This window comes from Phaenicophaeus curvirostris, chromosome 1, assembly GCF_032191515.1.
Source record: "Phaenicophaeus curvirostris isolate KB17595 chromosome 1, BPBGC_Pcur_1.0, whole genome shotgun sequence".
Taxonomy (NCBI): domain Eukaryota; kingdom Metazoa; phylum Chordata; class Aves; order Cuculiformes; family Cuculidae; genus Phaenicophaeus; species Phaenicophaeus curvirostris.
Window position 1 is genome coordinate 31450317 of NC_091392.1, and position 21282 is coordinate 31471598.

The 21282-nt window shown below is 37.7% G+C and overlaps 1 protein-coding gene and 1 pseudogene across 3 annotated transcripts in view; one reads left to right on the plus strand and one right to left on the minus strand.

Moving 5' to 3' along the window:
- The window catches only part of TMEM117 (transmembrane protein 117), a 207308-nt gene that overhangs the window by 8349 nt on the left and 177677 nt on the right, over positions 1-21282 (plus strand). The gene's annotated exons all lie outside the window — the stretch shown is intronic.
- On the minus strand, positions 14334-19901 carry LOC138716577 (P2Y purinoceptor 1-like; annotated as a pseudogene).

Below are 21282 nucleotides of genomic sequence, written 5' to 3' on the forward strand. Positions count from 1 at the left end.
TTCAGTAAAGCTTTGATTCTGCTGGGGGTGCATATCCCTTTCCTGACTGTGAGAGGAGCTACATGTGTCAGATTATCTGTAATGGGAAGATTCTAGAGACTATTTAGCATCCAGTGACTGAAAACTAAAAATAAGTTCATTGCTACTTAATATTGATGTGTCAACTTTGTGCTTTGATCTTTTTGATGTGATTTTTCAGATTTTCCATTCCATTTGAGACTGGGAGTGAATTTGGAATGATGCCTGTCACTTACAGGAATAATATGTCTCTGTTTCTTGATTTCCAGAAATAGAAATGAGCTTACTCCTAGCAGAAGCAGCCTGATGGGCGTAGTGCAGGTGCAGCCTAGTGCAAGAACAAATTTCTTCTATCCTTATTCTTACAATGAGGAGATGAAGAAGGTATTAGTTGCCATCTGCCCAACAGAGAGCCTGAAGGAGAACATGATCTCCTTGGTCATGTTGTGTCCTTTCAAAGGTCCCCTTAGGCTGTCGGAGTGGCTTGAAGGTCCTTCACATACCAGACATTTTTCTTTGTATGATTCTGCTGGAACTCCAAATCAGCCTGTGCATCTGCCTTACGAAGTTATATACTTATTTTTTTAAAAAAATTCCAAAATGGACACTCCCCATTCTGGGCTTTAAAAAGCTGTGGATACATTCTTGGTGTTTAAGAACTATTTAGGAAATAGTAAGTGTGGTTTATATATTTCTTATAATTAAAAAACTATTGTAAATGCACTCACTAACCAGAGTGACTTTTGAGGAGGAGGGATCATTAATTGATTTGTATGAGACAGGTAGAGCAACAACAATATTTCTAAATGTGATTACTGATGAGGCATATAACCTCATTTCAGATGCTGGAAAAGAGAGTTTTCTGCTTGCTTTTCCTCTCTTTTCGTCAGAAGGGGCAGTACCCAGTTCCCCACTGGCTGGACGCTGCCAGGGGCTGGCAGGAACATTAGAGACTTTTCTGCTTTGAGGATTTATACTCTCCCTGGTAGCTCCAAGCGGGAAAGGAGTCTCCCAGGGGCAGACTGGGAGCCTGGGTAGGGTAGCAGTAGAGCCTCAGGGCAAGGTGAACTGAGACATCAACACTTAAGTGTTGAGTTACTCATTGTAAGAATCAGTGATTTTGTGAAGCTTCTACAAACAAAGGACTTCTGATCCAAATTTTCCCAAAGTTTGGGTCAAATAAAGTATTATAATTTCTTTGTTTTCTAAGTAAGGTAAGAACTTCTTAGTCATCTACCATATTTCACTCCAGATACAGCTGCATTTTAGTCCTAAGCAGAGTTCCTTCCACTATGTATGACACGCCTTCCTTTTAGGTATGCTTTAATTCACAAGTAGTCCTCACTTGTTATTGCCCAAGCACCAGTGTGTTATAGTTCCTTGGTGCCATTATGACGGCCTCATTAGAACCGATTTTGCTTTGTGTAGTTATGTACCAGTCCAGTCTCTACAGCCCAGCCTAGGAGCAGAGGAATACACAGGTGTCTGGGCACAAGACTCTTGAAATTTTCAAGTAAAAATACTGATGGTAATTTAACAATTGTTATGATGTTATTTAATGATGACAATGGTAACTAGAAAAACATTATTTTCCTATTTGATATAAATATCCAAAATCATTTAACATGCTTGAAGTGATGTCCTCTTTTAGTTCAGCGAAGTGCAGTTTAAGATTTCTTACATTCTGTACCTGAATAAAGAGGCAGAAATATAATTTATTAAGACATGAATTCAAAATAACAAGCTACAACCATGTTTTCATGTTTTGTGCATTGCCTTATCTGCATTGATAGAGGGATCTATCAGTTAATCGTCTGGAATGATATAAAAATTAGTATCTTTGACATATTCAAATTGTCCATTGAGTAAGTTACAGTAAACTACCTGATTTTGATCTGATTATCAGTTATTTTTTATTATGATGTATAAGATGTTAAAATACTGCAAAACCTATGTGTTAAACCGGTGATACTTCTGGCTTAGTATCTTATGGCAGCTCACTGTGGATTCTGAGATAAAGGTATAGGAATAGGAAAGACTGAACTGAAAACTCCCAGAATAGTTTCCCAGCCCCCAATAATTTGTTCAGAATTCAAACAAAAACATGCCTATTTTTAGATGCCTTTTGACAGTCATTCTGAAGACAAATAATAAAGGTAATAGTTAACAGTAGTCTTTGTTCCTGCCTACCTGTTACTAAAAAGCAAATCCTTCTTAAATTTTCACATGTACTCACAGACCTCCAAATTTACCAACTCCTTCTGTTAAGATACCAGGAAATGTGTTGGTTTTGGCCATTTGACTGAAGTCCAGAAAAGGTAAAATGTTTAGAAAACTCCTGTTGGTTGAAAAGAGTAGATTCTTCTGCTGAGGTCTTCCTGTCTTTTACAACATCTTGAATTTATCTTTCATCTGCAACACCGATCTTTCAAAGTGGACAGCTGCTTAGGGCTTTGTAGGCTCAGTTATGCACATGCTAAATAATGTTTTCTATTTCTGGGACACTGACGCAATGTGTGTCTACTAAGAAGCACTCTTTGATTTAATACTAAAGCAAAGAAGAAGCTAAATCTGTATAAGATTCAACCAAAGTCAAACATGCTAAACAAATAATGACAATGAGAATTATGGCAGGGAGGGTGTAAAGAGGTAAGGTGGGATTGAGGAAAATGTTCCTAGAGAGTTACAGCAATCACAACAATATTTAATTTTAGTTTACTAAAGGAAAAGGGAAAAAGGCCTAAGAATTGAGAAATCCCAGCTTTAATTAACAAAACCTCACAAATACCCTGCCTCTCTTGCTAATCTGTGGTTGTAGATGTAAGTGACAAAAAATATTAATCTTAATTCACTCTTGATAGTTGAATGTGTTGAAGGTATAGAAAGTGTAGGAAAAACTTAAAACCAGTATTTTATGTGGAGCTTCTGTGGAGTTCTGACCTGGGAAATCCAGGGCTTAGCAGAACATTCAATTTTGTATCAGTCTCATATAGCAAATGAAAATGTAAACTCTTTGCAAATAGTTTTCTTCAACATGCCTTCTACTTCGCTTGATGCTCTTCTTGGTACATACCAGTTTAGATTACTTAGAAGTGACTTGGGGCTATGTTTATATCCCACGTGCCACCTCTCTGTGGCAGCCAAAGGTGGAACAATTTTTATCTAAAATAGAGGTCGCTTCTGTATGACCTATCTAAATTCAAAGAGAAAAACGGGAATATTACTCTCTCGGTGATATCTATGGATTTCCATCTCTTAGGCTGCAGATAAAAAGCAGATCTCTTGAAGCTGTATTTCTGATTGCTGTGCTAGTGGCACATATCAGAACGAAAGCAGGCGTCAGTGATCTCTTCAGAGTCAAAAGGGCTGCACTGCAGTACTGCTGCCTGCACAGGGTTGGCCCACAATGTACCTAAAAGGTCTTACCCTCAGCACTCTACCAACACTGATGAACTCTAGAGAGCCAAAATCCTTTCTGTCTCAAACATTATGGTATTTTCATACATTTTCTGCAAAACTCTCATTTGGTATTGTGGCCTCTGGTGGTAATTCATAAATTTTTTGTGCATCTGTTTCTTCTGATACTGTACAAGTTCCTCTCCATAGATCAGCTACTCAAGACAATACGTTTCCCCTGGAACAGTTACCCCATTTGCTACAGACTCAGTTTCTCCTGTGGGTAGTGCCCTAGAAATCAGATTAACATCTGATACAATTACATTGGAAGACCAAAACTGAGTACAAGTTTTCCATGTTACTTACACTGAAGTTGATTAAATGTTAAGTATATATTCAATCACTGGTTTTCTTATTTGCAGTTGCAAACCCTATTTCTCAAGAGACGTGCCACAAAGCTGTATTATGGTATTTCGTCTTGTTGAAGGAAGCAAGTTAAGCCTATTCTAGCCATTTCCTTGGTGTGATGTGTTATGGAAAGGTCAAGTCCTTCAAAGACCACGTCCTCAGAGAAGGAAAAACATGTGTATCCTAAACATGTCAGTGTCACTTAAGTGTCTTTGGTACTATGAAAGGCACTATTCCTTTTGTGACTGAATAATTCATATTATTTGAAATAGAAATCCTTTATAACTAGACCTCTCAAGGAGTCTCAGTGGATGCTTTGTGACCATTGTACATGTCTCAAGACAGAATTTACAGTTATTTTTCAATACACATAGAATGAACTAAATGTGGTCTAACAAGGTATTTCTAAAATAAGTGCAACTTCAAAATGAGTGAAGAGTTTTTTTACTTTGTTGAAGACATTTGAATTCCTTACTCTAAAAGGGAAAGGACCTTCCTCTGAAAGAGCTGGGAATGTTCACCAGCAGACCTGAGGGTGCTCCATAACCTCAAGGAAACAAGCACTATGTCACAGCTGTCTCAAGATGAAGAGCTCTTCTTTGGCTATTTGAAGATAAAGATGCTGTGCACAGTCATGCTGCACTTAAAGCATTCTGGACCTGAGAGATGCATCATTGACATGTCTTTATTATTTTGCTTTCTCTCAGGTCCTGAACTATATAAATTATCATCCATCTAAATGTTGAATGGATGCACCTTTAGAGGTAGAATGTTTTTCTTTAGTAATATCTGACTTCCCAGGGAACAGCCTTTTGCCATATTAACATTTTGAAGTGCATAGAAAATGCTTTCATCCCGAACAGTTCACCAGCACCTTTCTCCTTTGGTTATTTCAATTTTGATAATTAAGACTTCTCTCATGAACTGAACTCTATCTGAGTAGCTTCTAAGCTTAGTTAGCTTGCTTCTTGCAACTGTCTCTGCAAAGTCCTCCAGTGGAGGATTATGCTCTGCTTGCTTCCCTTGTGATACTGAAATTTGGGAAAGGCCACATGTATGTGTCCTCACCAGCAGGAATCTTCTTCCTGAGGTTGACCTTAGTTTTTAATGGTTTCAACAGCTTGAATTGTATGGTGACTTTCTTCCTTTACCCTCTCTGATTGAAAATGTCAGAATTTTGTCTTAGCTGACTAGTCCCCTTTTACTTCTCATTTCTCACCAAAGTCTTACCCAATCCCAGATGACACAAAACTTGAAACTCTTAAGACATTGCTCAGGCTGAAGTTTTTCCTTAGAAAAATAAAATAAGAGCAATTATTTCAGTCTCAGTTTTGTATTGTATGTACAAAGAGCTTATAGAGGCAGCCTGTTTGTTCCCAAAGGTTATCAGAATGCCTTACTGGATATCACACTACATCTTAATTTAGTCAAGGTTTGTGTAAGGTTGTGTGTGAAATATAAATTATTAATCCTTGAATTTCCAGGTACAGTTTGATATCCTGATACTGTTGGTGTGGAATTGGTATAGATCATACGCTTATGTTTGTGTGGTTGTCTTATGGCTTTTTTTTTTTTTATGTTGGACTCTCCTTCTGCCTTCAGACTTAAGACAAGCATGCAAATGTCTCTCTAGGGATATGTTCTGCCTCCAGTCACTCCAGGAATGGGTTTGGTGGACTTGGCAGTGTTAGATTTGGAGTTGGAGTTGCTAGAGTTGGAGTTGATGATCTTGAAGGTCTTTTCCAACCTAAACGATTCTATGATTCATAACCTTACAGAAACTGTGGTTCTTTACAATGCATCAACTTCACCACAGTTTCCATGCCTCACCTTCCTACAAAACTAACTGGAGTCCTGCTCAGCTTGGAGTCCTGCTCAGCTGGGATTCACATTTATCCAGAAAATGAGTGATAAGAGATCTGTTATTCTCCTGTTGCGGTAATGGTTATGGCATATGAGCTCCTGCTGTTGTATAATAGAGGCAGTTGTTGCAATTACAGTCTGTGTAAACAACTGGCCAGAGCCACAGTTATCAGAGGAAAATTAGCTTTAAGCAGCAATGCAGATTGAAATAATTATCTTTCAATGGAGGAGCACCTTCTAGTGGTATTGAATGAATGTGGCAGCTAGTTAAAGTGAATTATTTTCTTAAAATAAGGGGATGTAAATATGCTAGAAGAAGAAAACTAATGCATATTTCTGTACATTATTTTTATTATTATATTCATAATTCATTTTAAAAATAAGGAAAAAACAACCCCCAGCCAGCCTTCTAGCTTACTAGCATTTTATGCGCTTACTGTGAAATAGTATTTTTATGTGTTCCACTGTGGAAACTACCTACTCTTTGGCTTTCTTTCAATATGAAAATTTTGTTTCATTATATATCTGATTTAGCTCTAAAGGAAATTTGCTATAGAACTGTTAATTTATCCAAAGTTTCACTGATTGTTAACACAGTTTCTTCATCCAGTGTATTTCTAGTAAAGATGTCAGTATAGTATTTGCTGTGGTTACTTTTGCATATAATGTACTATCAAATGATTTAAAATTCCATTTTTCCAAAGTTGCTACTAAATACAGTGGATATAGGATATAGTGGTTTAGCTGATACTGTAGATTTCTGCTCTTTCAATTTGTGTGTAGTAAATAATCCTTTTTGGACAGCATTGCATGGTGTACAGATGAATGATGTGCTGCTTCTAGAAAGACAAATTAGGGATTAATGAACAATGCTTAATATTATTTCACTGCAGGATACTTGTGCATTAGTTGAAGCTATCTGTATGAAACAGATATTTATACTTAGATTTTCATGGGGTTTTTTTTTGCAAGTGTGTGAAAAGAATGTCAAATACAGTAAGTCCAGTTCGCAGGTTGCTAAAAGAAGTTATAACTGTAGTTCCACTTTTTACTTCTGCAAACATAATTCTATGTTATCAAAGTAGGGAACATGTCCTTTTTTCCCTGAAGAAATTTATCAGCACCTGGAAACTTCAGCCCAAAGTTAAAACAGGTCTTCCAAACATTTTAACCAATGAAAGCTCATTCCGTATCACTTGTTTTGGTTGTGCCATTATGAAGTAGATTTGTTGGAATAGCTAGTATTTTTGCATCTTCCATTCCTTGGTAGGAGGGCAAAGGGGTGGTAAGAAAACTGGGGAACCGGAGGCAAAGTTGGGGTTTTGTCAGCAGGTATAGAAATAACAATGGGCACAATAGCCTGCAAAATATTGCACGTGCCACAATATTCAGTTGTTAGAAGTATGACTGCCTAACCCCTAAGGCTATTTTAAGTCTGGAAGAATAATAACCTTTTCTATGTAAGATTTATCCAGCTTCCAGCACTTACTAATACTGATATAGGAGTAGGTTAACTGGTTGTATCTCTTCTTGCTGCTCTGGCAAGTGTCTGCTGGATGCATGTACAGATGCTAGTTGAGAAGTATATAGCTTATGTAACAATGGTTTTCATCTAGTTTGAAAATGCTCTGGTCTAAGTGTTTCATTGTAGGCTAGAGAGCCGTCTTGGTTGTCACTGGAATGTACTTCTTCTTGGTCCCACATCAGTTTTCCGCTTGTCTTGTGCCTTGGAAATGCAAACATGCTCTGTAAACCCTGGGGTTCCTGTTTGTGCACTGTGAGATTTAGTTACAGTGTTCAGACAGCTTAGTTGCCAATATTTATTGAAGGCAAGAATTAAAATAAGTCTCATACTTAATCTGTACATACTAAGATTAAATCAGAAAGCTGTCTCTGGTCAGGATTTCCTTTTTTCTGTGTGTTTTATGCCTTTAACTAGAACCAGAGAGAGGGAACCTCCTGCATGAGAGCTCTCATCTGCTATGGGGTTCTGGACAAAAACCAGCGTACTCCTGATCTTTACCAGAAGGGAGTCTAGCTCATTCTTTTAATTAAAATGGACATTTTTTCACTTTCGTTCAACCACAATTTATTTTTGTTAGAACACCTGCTGTCTCCTGTATTTGACTGACTATGTGACTACTTTTTGCCTTGAGGAAAAGTAAATTGCCTTTTCTCTTTTGTTCTTCTCCGCAGGTCTTTGATGGCTCAGCATGCATGCTGAGTAGTGACCCTTACTTTCCCTGCACTGAGTCCCAGAGACAGCATTGCTTGCCTTAGTCCTGTAGAAAATCTCTGGCAAAGCTATTGGTTCTGAACTATTGTTACAGGCGGCAGTTTGCTGTCAGCCTCAACTTCAGTTTGATGGAAAGGAGCATTTGTCATTCAAATCAGGCTAAAGGTTTATTATGCATATTTGAGTGCTATTTTTTAAGACATTAAACTATTTACATATAAGTATATTCCACTATGTTGATACTTCTGTATGGTTATATTGCAATCAGGTTTGCATTTTACTGTGCCACAATTCTGCATTGTGGAGGCTGGAGCAGCTCCCATACGAGGACAGGCTGAGGTAGTTGGGCTTGTTCAGCCTGGAGAAGAGAAGGCTCTGAGGAGATCTTATAGCGACCTTCCAAAACCTGAAGGGGCTACAAGAAAGCTGGAGAGGGACTGTCCACAATAGCTTGTAGTGATGGGACTGGGGGCAATGGGTATAAACTGGAGAGGGGCAGATTTAGACTAGACATAAGGAAGAATTTCATCACCATGAGAGTGGTGAGGCACTGGCACAAGTTGCCCATGGAAGTTGTGGATGCTCCATCACTGGAGGTGTTCAAAACCAGGTTGAACGGGGCCTTGGGTACCCTGATCTAGTGGGGTTGGAACTAGATGATCTTTAAGGTCTCTTCCAACCCAAACTATTCTATGACTCTATGATTTTGGATCACTTACTGGAATGACCATTTGTAAACCTGTAGAGGCTCCCAGATGGGTGATGAAAAGCACAGCTTTGTTTTCTGACTCAAAAATGCTTTATAAATGTTTATTCTAAGCGGCTAAGTGGTAGATATTGTAAGTAACTGTATTTACTGTTAAAGATAAGCTTGAATCAGTTTCAGTGCAGTTTCTGGAGAAAAGAGCAAACAGTATAGAAAAAAAAGGAAATAATTATTTTGACAAGTTGTTGCAAGAAATTGCTAGACTGTTATTGTACAGCCCTGCCCTTCAGAGCTCAGTGTCAGAATTGTATGGGATATAAATACTGCTGTATTTATTTTACCTACTGTGATATCTGTATTGCAATGAATTCAGTAAAGGAAAATGTAGTTTCTGTAGGCACTATAGGTAAGACAATGAAACGTTGCAGCTCTAAAATGAAAAAAGGAGGAGGATCATGAAATTACTTTTACAGTTCTGGCAGTTATGAAAAAAAATAGGTTTCTTAAAAATGCTAGAAATTCTCAAAGGATAGAGACTGAAAATATATAATATGTACCCTCTAACCAACTTGTCTTTTGTAAGCTCTGAGGACATTTAAAGACAGAAATTTATTTTTTATTCATTTTATAAGCTGGGATACAGTTGCGTAGAATTGAAAGACTCAACAACCTCCAGAACAAATGTGTTAGCATTTTCTATTGCTAATACAGGGTTTTCAGTTGCTTCCGTACTAAAAGATGTTCTAAAAAGATGTTATAGGAAATCAATAGCTAGTTTTACAGGTTTCCTTTTAACTGCATCAGCGCAATTGTCTAAACCTGAAGTAATAGTATCAGTAAAAGTGAAGGAGTAAAATCTATAATTAAAATTATGTGCTAAATCTGCATATTGGAAATAGAGGCAGAAAAATTCAGAATTAAGCCTGCCTACACAATGCAATTCTGCATAGCTTTAAGTCTTCCCACATTATCTGCATTTTACAGCTTTTTCACAATAGCAGCTTGAGGTATTCCTTCTAGGTAATAATAATGAAATTAGTGTAAAGAAAAGTGTGAATGTTGTGCCTTTGTGAATGCAGATGGCACTGACCATTACCACTCTACTTTGGGTAGTCCATTAAGAAAAGAAAAGGTCAGCCCTTTCATTGCACCAGCAAAAGTCCATCTTCCTGTTCTTGTTTTGGTATTAAAAGATAAATGTGCATTCTTAAGAACATTCTTTTTTTTCTTTGAGAAATATCAAGCAATCTTTAAAGACTATGTGGCATTTTAGAGGAAGGCAAAGTGCTATACATTTCACCTGCATTTGTTCAAACCAGGCCCTCGAGGCCACTCAAATCGGGTAAGATGGGCTGCACAAGAAGCCTGATGGGAAGATGCCTGGCTATAAATGTCAGTCTTCTGATTGATATTGGCTGGACTGTTGGGAAAGCTGAGATCACAGGTTCCCGTTGCCCTGCCAGTGTACTTTGTGAGGACATGACTTTTCTAGCTAGGTCAGTAGCTGAGACCTTGCCTACGTTTTGTGACATTAGGCTGCATTTTACCATAGCCTGCAAAAGCTGAGAGCTGCCTTCTCCCTGATTAAGGTTCACCTTTCCCAACTGGAGGAAGCCCTATCCTTGCTGAATCATGTGAAGAGGAAGAGACTGTGCTGGTAAGTGGTAAGTTGGGAGAAGGTCTGCAAAGAGACCTTGAGGGGGCTATAGAGGTTGTAGGTCCCTGCACAAGGGGCAGCACATCCCATCACCCCTGACTGTGGTCTCCAGGCACAGCACAGAGAGACACGGCAGTCCTGAGACTCAAATGTTTCTCTAGGGCAGGAGCAGAGAAGCTACATTCCCCTGCAAGGTGGATGGTGGACTTCACAACATTACCTGATTCTGCTTTAGTTCCTCCAGCTGTAGAATCAGTCTAGGCGTATTTTTTCTTCTGTCTAACAAGCATTGGCTTCCACTGATAAAAGCAGTGTACAAAGGTGAAGTATTTTAACTGCCTTGTGGTACTGTTTGTAATTTTTTTTGCAAGTGAGCTGTTTCTGAAGCATGGAAAGGAAAAACTTTGATGTTGGAATGAATTATTTTATGTGTATTGAAGAGAAAACCAAACTTCAGGAACATTTAAACATTTTGATTTAAAACAGTTGAGCTTATGTCTTCATAACTATGAAAATTTCAGGTACTTGGTCTGTAAAGTAAAGGTATTACAAAGACAAATGGAGAACAGTGGATACCTAAAGATGTATTTCCTTAGAAAGCAGTTTTGAGACATTTGCAGCAAAATTTACCTCTTCAGCTTTGAGGTTTTTGATATAATGTTTTTTTTGCTTACAAAACAATGCTGAATTTACAGTAGCAATTGAGAAAGTTATTTCTCTGACCACAGCTGAGCACGTGCAGAAACAGCCAACTGTCTCAGGCTATGGTCTGTTTGTAGTCAGCTAGTATATTGCAAAGATGTCCATTACTGTGATATCTCACATCTACATGCAGTATATGAAAGCTACCCATACCTTGCAGTCAGTTTTGTAGGCTAATGCATTATTACAACATTCAATACTGGATACTGTTCAAACTCATTATAGCAGTTGGGCATTTAATTGCATACTGTGCTCTCAGATTTAATCCAAACAAAGATCTGTGAGAAACCAATATAGAAGCATTACTTGTCATACTAGAAAATGTTGACTTTAGCTCTTAATGGTTTAGTTTATTATTCGCTTATTGTAGCAAAATGGAATGAAGTTCTTTAATTTTATTTGCCTATATCATTCTATCTGGAGAATATTATAATGAAACATTTTAGGAGCATGCATTTCCAAATAAAAATATGACCAAGTAAATATGAACAGATGTCTTTTGCATTTTAACTCTTGTTTTGTAGGAAAACTTTGATTTCAGTCAGGACAACATTAGCATTAGATCAGCCTAGTTGAACAAAAACACTTTAAAGGAGTGTGTTTAATTGATTCTAGAATCACTTATGAGAAGGCAAACAAATGCCTAGAAGCCTTGTCAGCCACTAAGGTGTATTCACAACTGAGTATCATGAGGGACAGGAATACCTGAGGGTAAATCAGGGAAGAATATTTCATTACAGCTTTAATGAAGTATTAACAATAATAATGATGATGATGAAAATAATTATAAAATAATGAAATATTTACAGATATATGAGGTTACACCCCTACCCCTCGACGACTGTGCGTCACCGCAAATACTGTGGATCAGACATGAGGGAATGAGTCTGCAGGTAGGAAGGAGCTGGACTCAGGAACTGGATTCAGGAACACATAGATCTGGGATCAGGAGGAACCAAACAGGTGAGGTCCTCACTGGACACTGGCCATCATGGAGGAGAGTGAGACCCTTGTCATCTCTCAATTTTACACCGAGTATATGGGATGGAATACTCTGCTGGTCAGTTTAGGGTCTGTCCTGTTCCATTCCACCCCTCCCTGCAGGTGTGGCCCTTTTTCTCCAGCTCCCCGATGGCCTTGGTTACTACAGGAATAAGTACAAGCATTGGCCTTTCTGCATAACAGTGTCCCATGTTATCACTTCCAGAGAGGAATACTGAGTCGAAAACATGCAGTTAACTTTCAGAAAATGAAGTTACTTAGACAAGACTGAGTTGAGAGTCAGAAAACTTACTCTAATTTAGCTCAAACCACAACACTGGTGAAACCTGAGAATCTCTGCTTCCCAGAGATGTGAAGTTATCTTTTCAAGTCCAGAACTAGAGTGCGTTTTTATGTTTAATTTTATCTAAAAGTGTATTTTTATTTCACATTGAATTTTACCCAGCCTGAACATAGACAAATTAACTTGCTGTAAAGCCGTATTGAGGTGGAGAAAGAAGAAAGAAACAGTGCATCTGTACTTTTAAAGACAGACTGAAAGATAAAAATGGGAAGTCTTTAATTTTGGAAATAACTTTACAATCTTGGGTGCAATCCAGTGGGAGCAATAAACTCACTTAACCCAGAGCTTCACACTAATCTGTCTTATTCTATCCTTTTTTTTGTGCTGAGAGCACCTTTGGCACTAAATGGCATTGACGTTGTTTCTGTCAGTCTGAGATGTAAGTCTATATTGTAGTAGGTAATTGCTGATGGGTGCCCATTCATGGATTTAAAAAGCTGTCTTTCATAAGGAAGCATTGTTAATAATCCGATCATTTTTTCAATAGAAAATTCATGTTTGAAAAAAAAAAGGTGAATATTTTTCTTTTAAAATAAGAGAAATTGGCAGATTAAAAAATTATCCAAGGAAAAAATGAGGTGAGTGCATACCTTCCCTGCACAGAATACAGGCATGCAATTTTGCTACTAGATTCTGTAAGTTTGCTAGTACATCCAAACATATGTGAAGTGTTTCAGGTTATCAGGGCCTAGTTCTTCATTTTATGTGAGAGTTATAGAAAATTAAAAAGAAACATTGTTCAGGATACTGTGTAAACATATATGTTTACTCAATACAATTGAAATATACAACAAGAGAGATTTCATACCCATATGTAATAGAACTATTTTCACATAGAGACATTTGAGGACAAATTTATATTGAAACCATGGAAATTAAAGAATTAAAGACACTGCTCAAAGTATATTACAATGTACTTTGTCACTAGTAACTTCTGAAAAGAAAGTTAATGTGCTCACTGATGCATGGGCTTTTATAATTAACAAAGTTGTGCATAAGACAGCAAGAAAGTAGGTTAGGAGGAAGTTGATTATGGAACATGATTGTTTTGCCTCTACAGTGTGTTGAAAGACATATTTCTTCCCTCTTGAAGGTGGATGTTCTGATCATTATATATTGTACTGTTTTAACGGCAAAAATGCACTGTAAACTAATTACCTTAGATTGTCCTGAAACTCTGATGCTGAGACCCTAAATGAACAGGAGAAACATTCCTGTGTAGCAGCATCTCTTACTCTTCTTGCAACTAAGCCGTCTCTGTATTTCCGAACTTCTCCTGCGCACAGTTCTCTCTGTTGATGGGTTCAGGGTTCATGGCAGAACAACACGCTCCCCTGAAGCAGAACACTTATGAGAAACAGCTATGATTGCCCAGGGTTGGTGGGACACCAGAATTATGACTTGCCTATCAGTTTAGAACCACTGCTGCCTGGGGAAAGATTTAACAAAGCTCCCCAATCCATGCTCATTTGCTTCATGAGTGTATTCACTGTGGCTCTGACTAACCTCAGTGACTGCTCTTTACTATTTGGTTTCAATTTGTTTTTGGAAATGTGCTGCACTTATTTGGGTTAATGAGGTTCCACCGGCAGCTGGAAGCAAGCAACTGTGTAAGCAGAATTAAAATGAGGTACTTGTAGAAAGCCTTTCTGGAACTGGGAAGTTCTGGATTGGGAAGTTCAGCTGTAAGCATCATGATTGTAATTAATTGCACAGTCCAATCACAGTGGCACTTGGAAACGTGAAAAAATAATCAACAGAAATTTGTATAAGAAGGCTTCTCAACACTGTGTACTCTTAGTCTTAACTGTATTTTTCTGGTCAAGAATTAGAGTAGCCAGTTAGTACTTCTCTTCCTTGTTCACTCCATATCACATGCACATACAGGTAAAAAGTGCTATTTCATGATAAACTGAGGTGTATTTATGACAAGAAGATTTAAAATGCCAACTGTATAAAGCTAGGAGTTCCTAGTGTTTCTGTTCTAGTAGATATAAATGTTCTACTCCACTTCCAAATGGGCAGTGGGAGATACATGTCTTTGTAGGCTGGTGTTTCTTGGAGACAGAGTGATGTCCTTTACACTTCCAGTCAGACAACAGCAGCTCTGGCATTTGGGGTGACATTTTATAGCTTTAATTCTTTGATAAAATGTCTTATTTGCTATTGTAAAAATAATTGGGTCAAGGCAACAGTTGATGCTGCAGAAGATACTTGTGACTTTGTAAATGGCACTTAATGTACTTATGTTTCCACAAGGTGGTTGGCACTTAGTTCTGTAAATTAGTATCGTCATCATTATAACATGATAAGGTATGAAAGAAACAGCAAGTGCAATCATAGCACCTGAAATCAATAATAGAGGTCTAGCAAGTCTGTTCCTTCTTTGCTGATGTTTACTGAGTTGTAGTAATACTTTGAGAGTCAACATATAGCATGTAAAGACAACTGTGACTGGAATTAGGAATCTCAATACAAACTTGGAGAGTGTGAATGGCACTGCAAATTCTAAAGGTACTACAGTGCCGTCCAGGAAATCTATGTTGTCGTGTTGTCTTCCAACTGTAACTATGTAGTAAATCTCTGGCGTTGATGCAATCACTGTGAAGATCCATACTGCAACTGTACAAAATGTGGCTTTTTCTTTGTCCCACCACATTAATGAAGCAATAGGGTGGACAGCAGCTACATATCTGTCCAAACTGATAAAGGTCAAAAAATAGACACTTCCATAGATATTAATACTAAAAAATAGTTTTATGATCTGATAAAATGCTTGACTGGAGTAGTCGGATAAGTACTGGAGAATGTAAAATACTGAAAAAGGTGCCATGAGGGTCCATGTAAAGTCACACAGAGCCAAATTAAATAGAAATATAGTATTGGTAGTCCATGTCTTCATGCAGTACAGGTAATGTTGTAGTGCAAGTATATTGCCTAGAAACCCCACTAACAAAGTGAAAACACAAACCAGAATCAGCAAATAACAGTACCACTCCAGCTTAGGACTTCTGTGGCAAATTGAAGTAGTGCATGTACCATTCATCATCTTTCCATGGAGCATGCCTGAAAGAAAAATAGGTTAACAGCTTTTAAAACAAAAAAATTGAATTAAATCTATTGAATTGAAATTTAAATACTTCTATGTAAAATCCAGTATGTTTAAACTGGCAAAAGAACTCGGAATATGGCATGATGTACAAACTCTCTTCTATCTAAAAATAATGTAAATGCTGAGTAGGTAATGCTTAAGGCTTACTCTACAGCAACATCTGCACAGGCAGACCTTTGTGAACTTTTATCCAAATATATTATATCCTTCATATTCTTTCCTCTCTAATATTTAGAATGACGTGACATAGATGAGAGAAAAAAAGCACACACTGTCAGTAACTACATGCTTTTTTAAACTTTCTTCTATAAATTAAGCATTAGGCTTATGGTAGGGTTAGAAACAATTCATTTTGTCTTACTCTTGATGACCCGTTATGGGATGTCTGGAAAATGGATCTGCAGTGTATTTTTCAAAGCAAGGGTTTTATGCATGTAAAGCCTTGTGTTTAATCCCAAAGATTTTGTACTTATAATAAAACCAAAATGGCTGGAACATTTTGCCAGAATGAGCTGTCACCAGTTGCAGCTTGTCGTGTTTCTAGAATCTCTCTCTAAATGCTGCAGCAGATGCCAAACTGTAAGATCTGACCAAGTAGGAGCTTTTTATGAGGGTCATTCAAATGGCCGTTTTTAGATGGGAGTTCACTACTGTGCTTGACAGGGAGATAGGATAAAATTTTACTCAGTACAAAGCACACTTCTAATGGAAGAAAGGATTTCATAAAAATGTTATTGATTCCTTGAAAATTTTCAAACAGCTTCAAGCAATAAGTTCATAGTAGTGGTTTTTTAGAACATTAAGTTTCATTTTCATGTCTACCTTAATACAATATGACTTTTTCCAGAGATATGTCACAGGTGTATGCTGAAATAAAACAAACGTAAGCTACAGTGGAGCCATGGTTTGCATACACGTTTCATCTAGATAGTGAACTAACAAAAACCTAGTTCAGACTGTACAGAATGAAATTAAAGAGGAACGTTGTTTATCTGTAAGGTCAGCAATAAAATCAGTCAAATGACTTTTACAGAAAAGCAGTATGGATAGAAAGCCATCTGTTCCACTCCTAGGATGTGTACTCCACAGGTGGGCAATGTTTGCTGTCTAAATGTACTTTTGTTTTGTACTTTTGTTCAGTATGAAGCACTGCACTGCGTGGTAACTGTACTCTTTCCCTAGTTTTCTCCATAGCTTTTGTGAGTATCTAAATTTGTGTAATTATTTTCTTCATCTGAAGTTTATGTCATATCCCTGTAAAATCTTTAAAATGTAGACACCCTAATATGTACAATACAGTTAAGTAACATTTTCTTATAATGTGTGTAATTAAAAGCGATTTGAATATGTATAGGAGTTATCTTCTCCTAAAATCCTCTTGGTTAGAGGTTGTGTAATTTGAAGTAAATTATATTTCCTACCTCTCTGCCTTCCTTTCCAATAATTACAAGTGAAGGCAGTAAGCACTCAATTCCTGGTTGTGTTGGCAGTACAAATAAGCCCCAAGCAGCATGGCTATACCTGTATGAGGGAATTGTAAAGCCACATCACTGATCTTGTCAGGCTCCTGGAAAAGAAGTATAGGATTTTTAAACGAAGGAACGCAGATAGCTGTGCCACCTGCTCCACTTTCCTGTAAGTTGGCCTGGATGTGGAGCCTTGTAACTGCATTAGGGCAGTTATAGACCTGAAGTAATAAATCCTGCATCCCCTTTGTCACCTTCAGTTTACTGGACTGCATTCAGGGTTGAGCTGTATGGAGTTAGTTATGTTGCTGGGTGTGCTGGAACTGCACAGCTGGGTCAGGTGCATTTGGAGCTCAGAGAGTTGTTAGAAAATATGTCTCTGTGTAGGCATTTCCCGTGTGTCTACTGTCTCCTATTAATTCTTTGTATTATAGTAGAGCTTAAAGACAGTAACAAAGACAAGGTTCTTGAAACAGTGTACTTCACGATTGATGTGGGCGACCTACAGGGTGCACACAGGGGAGCGGGTGCAGAGATAAAAAGAACCTTTCCCGTGGTAACATAATAAGCAAGAGAAGAACGCGAAGGGTTCAGCCTCCAGCTTCGTGCAGAAGATTTTGAAGACTCCCGTAATCAGGACCCAGTTACACTGCACTGGGAAGACAGTCAGCATGCTATGCTATATCCTGAGGCCACTAGAGCTACCCTGATGTCCAGTAATGCTGCATATGTGCCATAATGATTTTCATAAGTGATGAGTTGTTTGTTTTTTTTATATCAGGCAGTGGTAGGTTTTCTGTCTACCATCTTAGCACCAACAGAATAACTGGAGCTACAAGAGGTGACTAGATTGTCTCCACAGTTCAAGTCCAAAATTTTACATCTGTAGTTTAAGAAAACTTTCTTTTTTTTCTGAAGTTTACTGTGGTCACTGCTAAGTCCATGTAGTCTTAAAGAAAGCCAGCCAACACACACACATCTTAGCACTGGCAGACTGAGCAACAGTACCATGATATTACACTGTGACAGGGGAGAAGTTGCATATGGTCTTAGTGCTGACTAAGAACAGACTTGCTAGACTTTGATGAAAGTATGATTAGTCTTTCAAGGCTGAAAAATACATCCAATTTATTGAGATTAATTTTTCAGCCGAACAGTTTCAGCCATTGATGGAGGTGACAATGAACATGTCATAGACAGACAGAGAATCACATGATGAGGCATCCAAAATCAAAGGAATGCTTCTGATTTGATGAAGTGCTTGAGATTAGAATATTACACATACACCCAGGAAAAGCTTGAAGTTTATGGGCTCTGTCACTCGTAATTGGGACAAGAAAGCATGCTAAATTAATGGGTAAGATTTTTATGCTTAGTCCATATTGTGGGCTGTGGATCTAAAGACGCTAGAAAAGTTTTAATTTTTTAGCAAATGTCCTGTTTGATTGACTCTGTTTTCATATCTGCCTATTGTGTTGTCTGTTCTCCTGGATCTGAAAGAAACATGTCTTAGATCTGTGCTGCTGGACGACGAGTATCTACAGCCTCCTCTGTCATTGTCCCTGGCAGCATCTGCATGCTGTTGTAGGAAGTCAAGCAAGTTTCAGCTGATTAGCTAATCTACTGTCTGGTTTGTTGCAGGCACTGAATCCTGAAGTCTCTACTTTCTTATGTTCCCCTTGTACCTGTAACAAGCCCTCCAAAGTCTTGGAGCAGGTAGAACACCTTGTTTCAGTGGAAAGTTATTTTTTTGAGGGCAATTATTTTGGAGCTAAAAAATACTATATCATTGAAAATAATCTGTTTTCTATATCTAGCTAATTGTAGCCCGCAGTTTATCACTGGTAGTCATTCCTATGACATTTAATTTGAACTTGCAAAGTTGCATTCGGTTTCATGCATTTATTTATTTTAAAAGTATCTAATCATGTAGGTGTATATATATAATAGGAACCATATTCTTCCCTATCATACCTGTGGTTTTTTTTCAACATTTTTAATAAGGTCATAATAAGTGATGACTTCAGTCCAAAGTAAAAGAAAAACCGAGCGATTTAGCTGAGTTAAGAGCTTGTATTATTTGATTTTATTCCTTATGTACTGTGTCTTCACCCTTTGCTCTTTTTTGCTTGCTGCTCTTCATAGCAGAAGCCCTGATTTTATATGAACTCCTTTATTTCTTTGGATTACTCTGAGAGTTTTATTTGTATCTTGCAACTGTGTTTGAATCTAGTACAAACCTAGTTCAGTTACCAAATAGTATTCCAGATTTCTAGCTGTTCACACCCCAATATATTTCTGTTACATGTGCTCTCAAAGTATATCCTTTTAGATCACTTTTTCAAATTAATAAAGCAATATACAGGGAGACCTAGGCTTCGTTACAAAAATAGCAAGCGTTATTTGCAATTTTTACTTTAGCATCTTACCTGCTAGGTAATCATCTCATGCGTTCCCTTTTTAAGTTCAATTGACTTGATGTGAAAAGATACAATGCAATGTGAATATTAAGTGGAGAATTTCACATATTTTAGTTCAACTGCATTGAGCATATTATATATATGAATACAATGGGAAGAAAAATAATATAGAGCAGTGTTTGTATGCAGTTAGGTAAATAGATTGTGCTAATATCGACTTCATTTCTTCTTGATGACTCAGTTTGTATTTTGATTAAGCTACTATTTCTTTCATTAAAAAGTGATGAGTTAATGAAGTCCTATATGGCAAACATCTGCAAGTAGAAGGATGGGTAATGTATAAGAATTTGTCCACCAAAGACAATACTTGTGAAGAAGTACTTTAAAAACTATGAGATTTATATACATGTGTATGTATTAATCAGCGTGTAATAGCTAAACAGGGAAAATTATATTGCTTTGAAGAATACAGGAGAAATGAATATTTAAATATTTCTCTTACCTGTTTAAGAAAGGTTGGAATTATCTGTTTTGTTGAAGTCTAGGTTCTTCACTATGCTTTTCCTCTTCATTAAGCTGGATCTTCTGAAATCACAATTCTGTTTTGCAAGTACTGTTTTGAATCTATGTTTTCAGTCACATTCCATATGCAATGGCAGCTCTTCAGAGAGCAGATGTCAAACCGCAGGGGAGATGTCTCTTATCATTAAGCCCCTCCTCTCAGTAAGTCAGGATCAATTGCTGTTGCTATAGCAGTCTCAGCTTGCTTTTTTAGAAAAGGGCAGACTTACTGCACATCCCAGTCAGGACAGGCCTGGGGCTGTCAGTGTTTCCATCAGGAAAATAGAAGGGTACAGGGGCTTGGGGCATGTGTATGTGTGTTTGCCCCTTACCTTTCTTCTCCTGTCTTCACTGCCAGAATCTTTGTTATTGCTGCCCTACTACGGGACTGGTTCATGGACCTCTTGGCCTGACGCAGAGCTTGATTCACCTCACCTACCTTTCTGTTGCTTCTCTTGTCTTGCAGTTCCCACCTCGTTCCAAAATCTCAACGCTGTCAGTGAACTCCCATCATCCAACTCTGCTTACTTGAGAACTCAAATCCTCCCTGCCACTTGAGCCCATGTCTGCTCCAGGTCCTCCAGTCTTTCTGCCCCAAACCTGCATCTCCAGTCTTCAGCAGCACACACCAGTCCTGGGATCTTCCTATTTCTTTCTCTAAATGAACACCTCACATTTCTTAATAGTTTTCTCTACTTTATAGCTTCCCCGTGTGTCTAGCCCTAATCTATACTGAAACTGGGCTTTGTTGCTGGCAGGCATTGTAGCTCAGCATCTGACAAATTTTAATTTAATAAACTGCTTGGTAGTTGCTTAGTCTTTCTTATGCTACCTTAATAGCACAAATTACCACTGTAGCAACTACATTGCTCTTAAACATGTTAAATATTTTCTGTTGGTACAAAGCCCTTTGAAATCCCAGCTGGGATCTTAGATGTTGTTCTTGCTGGGAGTCAAGCACTGAAAAAAATATTTCTACATCTTTTCACCATGATTCACCCTCTCCTATTAAGATCATTAATCACTGCTAATAAATAGCCTTGAAAAATCAGGAACCATTAAAACCAAGTGTAAACTATGAAAAGCAGGGTGGGAAGAGTGTTGCGTTGCAGTAAGACTTCTAGGGATAGGACAATAAAATAAATCTTGCTCTTGACAAACTCATAATATTACATTTTTGAAATAGCAAGAACGTTACTATGAGAACCAATCATAGCTCAAGTGCTCTAGGGAGTATTTAGTACTCTGTGTTGCAGTGGCAGAGTTTTGTGTACATTTGTGTCTAGGAAATGAATAATAATTATGTGCTAAGTATTATTGTACACTCTGTTCTTTGTGGTTTTTTTTTACATTATGATTTACAGGCATAATCAGTTTGGAGCCTTGTTGTGG